At 38.7% G+C, this 3,387-nt stretch overlaps 1 long non-coding RNA gene across 1 annotated transcript; it reads left to right on the top strand.

Moving 5' to 3' along the window:
- Positions 1–2,012: 2,012 nt before the first annotated feature.
- LOC140595184 (uncharacterized) lies at positions 2,013–3,185 on the top strand. Its single transcript, XR_011996623.1, has 2 exons — positions 2,013–2,247; positions 2,363–3,185. It is a non-coding gene; the product is annotated as an uncharacterized lncRNA (long non-coding RNA).
- Positions 3,186–3,387: the final 202 nt, after the last annotated feature.

The raw sequence follows: 3,387 nt of genomic DNA, 5'->3' as shown, positions 1-3,387 counted from the left end.
TGTGAATTTCTTAAAAGGGAATTGAGCAGGTCCATCGTGATTTCATGAAGAGAAAAAAAAAGGGAAAAGGAAAATAAATGGGTTCCAACGTTTCTTATGTAGACCTCACAAGCAGGCCTCTCATTTTTCTTAAAAGTATTTATCATGCATTTTTAGATGCTTTATTAGAGAATCGCACGGCTGTTTCTGGCAGCTGGCTGCAAAATCCACAATTAGATGACAGCAGATGCATTTTGGTTAATAAATTTTATATTAGACAATTTGCTCCTAAAATAATTCATTGGCACTTCCAAAATGTTGCTAAATGAGAGAAGATCTAGCCTATAAATCACTTGAATCACCTTATTACGTGCTTTTAAGCAACTGTATCTGTTCTGAAGTAGTACGTTGAAGATGGTACTTAGTTGGCAAGTGGGTTTGCTTTGCAATCCAGTTTTCAGGGCTCAAGATGACCATTAATGCCAAGTTCCGGAGACATCCAGACCCACTACAAATGAGAGTCCAAATTAAGAGGGAATGACTTTACCTGGTGATACCATTGAATACACATAATTATTATACCTAACGTATTCGATGAGTGTGCAGAGTTAGGTGTTGAATTACTTCCATTTGTGACAAAAATATACCATAATTTGTGAAAGATGTTCCTGTAATAATAGGATGCCACCTGTAATAACAGAATGTTTATTAGTGTACAAATGAGGGTTATAAATGATGTTTCTTATCTATGGAACAAAACACAAAAGACAACTTATTAGCAAAAGATAAATTGCTTAGCAAGATCTCAATGAGATGCTAGGTTTGTCATAAAAAAAAAGCGCTTTTTATTTGCACAGACCAATGCCTTTATAATCCATTTAAAATAATATACTTGCCACTAGGTGGCTATTTCTGATCAGATCATTTTACCATTTTAATTACATTTTTAATATCCTGGCTGCATAAACAAAGATAAATTACAAACCCTGCACAATCTGGCTGCTAGCTCAGGCATAGTCAGTAATAATATCAGCTTTTGTTTGTGCCTCCTCTAATTAGATTCTGAAATCTAGGCTTTGTCAATCAATAATTTTAATTTTAGAATCGCCTTTTGATCTTGCATTTCATGTTTGTTTGGGAAAATGATCAGTAGGACAAAGCTGATAATTTATGCAGAAACAATCTCTCAGCAGAGCTACATGCACATTCCTCCCCATCAACAGAAGCCGTCAGACTAAGCTTGACACAGGTCTAATTAGCATGCAGATATGTGTCGCCTCATTGGCAATTCAAATTGCTTTTTTATAATGTACCTCAAATTGTGCTACTCAAACATTGTATTTGATTTCCAAAGCCCCCTGGGCATCCCATAATGTCTCCCTTCATCCTGGGTATGAAGCATTTATTGAACAATCTGCTGAGACTGGCTGTCTTTTCGAAAACACCCAAACATCACATCCCTGGAACCAGCTTTTCTTCTTGTCGGAGAGAAACTTGTTCTCCTGCAGAATTCCTTGCACCCCATTTGTAGGTTTAGAGATGATGTGTTACCTCATGAGTTGCTTCTCCCACGTGGTTGATCTATGGAGGGCTTCACTTCTGTGCCACTCATTTTTAAAGTGGGGGAGGATGTCTGGTGAGCACACATTAATATGCGGCACATAACCACATCTCTGAATGCCAGTCTTCCATTCTTCATTAAACAAAAATGGCTGGATTGCAAGGATTGTTTGTCCTTTCTCCCACATACATATGCACACGCACTCACATTTGCTTCTCGGGCACACATACACGCACACAACCTTCTCACGCACCTACACACCCACCCAAGACAACCGGAGCATATCATTGTCAGGATTGAGTTGTGTGTGAAAGTTGTCTGCTGCACACATGACAAATAAGGAGATTCCAGCATACACTGGGGCTTTTTTTTTTTCTTTCTTTTTCTTTTTTTTTCCTTTTTTTTTTTTTTGCCATGCAGCAACAAGTGGCAGAATCAATGGTGTACAGTTATTCAGCAATGTAATTCATTTCACTGGCTTTGGCTCCTAGCCAGATCCGCCATCTGTCTCTGGCTCTCCCTCTCCCCCTCTCTCTCCCTCTCCCTCTCTTTTGCTTGAATTTGTCCTACATTTCGTAATATTACGTGCCTGCCATCCTTATCCTATGCCAGAGGTACACCACCAGTCTCACCCCCATTCCGGCGTGGAGTTCTCTGAGTTCGGTGGCACTTGGGATATTCCACTTCAGTGCCATGGGAAGAAAAGGGTAAGCAAAAAAGCAAAAGGATTAATGCAAAAAAAAAAAAAAAATATATATATATATATATATATATATATATATACACATCTGATGTTCTGGTATCCAATTGCTCCTGCTTCAGCCTTTTATCCAAAGCCTTGAGATGGATCTGTCTCATCCAGGAACTTTTCCTGCTTCATTAGGGTATCTTCGTTTTCTTTATCAGACGCTGGCACTCCACGCCAGTGCACGGCTCCATGGAATGCCTGCTGTTGGACACTTGCAGAGCTCTGCCACCAAACAACCTCCTGCATTGGAAATCGGGGGACTCCTCCAGGATCTTATGCGTGCTTGCTGTTTGAAGCTGCAGAAAAGTGAATAATCAATTAAGTATTGATTTCTTGTAAGATTTGGTAAATTTCAAAGGCAAGACAAAGAGGATGGCTTAAGGAAACACTGCAGGGACTTGGCGTAAATTAGACAACTAACGGAAGCGCAGAATAAAATAACACCTCAACTGAAGATTTCCTTGGAAGAATTAGCACTAGCTATTGGAAGACAATGGTGGATTTAATCAAAACAGCAGGCATGCAAGAATTTTACCCGTGAACCAGAAAAAGGAGCTAATTATAACCACCTTTTTAATGGAGCTAATTTGACTGAATGGATGCAAATGTGCTTTATTTATGGATGAAGAAGCAAGCCTTACTGCAATGATCTTGGGATCATCGTATCTGCTAAGCTTTGCAGCTCCTGTTACCTTCAGTACATTTTTATTTCCGGAGAAGGTATTTATATGTAAACAACAGCTAACCATGCAAAAGATTCATCGGAACAATATACTATGGTATATGAGATATAATCATAATTTTGCAGCCTCTCAGGATTTCCCCTAACTTGGAGGTTTTGCAACCTTTGCGTGCAATGGGTTATGGTAAACAATAAATGAATGATGTTAAACTGTTGTGATTTTTCAATGTGTAGTGCATTAATTTTAGCTTTCTTAATATGTTGATTCAGAATTATTTGGCAATTAATCCATTCGGAAAGGAAGGGAATTGTTGGGTGGGGTTTTTTTAAATGCATTTGTAGTCTTCTTAGAGATCGGAATGTGTAGGTCCCACCAGCTCATGAGCTCTGTAATTATAAAAGAATGGTAAAAATTTT

The sequence above is a fragment of the Vulpes vulpes genome, chromosome 13 (genome assembly GCF_048418805.1).
Source record: "Vulpes vulpes isolate BD-2025 chromosome 13, VulVul3, whole genome shotgun sequence".
NCBI classification, from domain to species: Eukaryota; Metazoa; Chordata; class Mammalia; order Carnivora; family Canidae; genus Vulpes; species Vulpes vulpes.
Note: the sequence above shows the minus strand (reverse complement) of the source record. Positions and strands in the feature narration are given on the sequence as shown.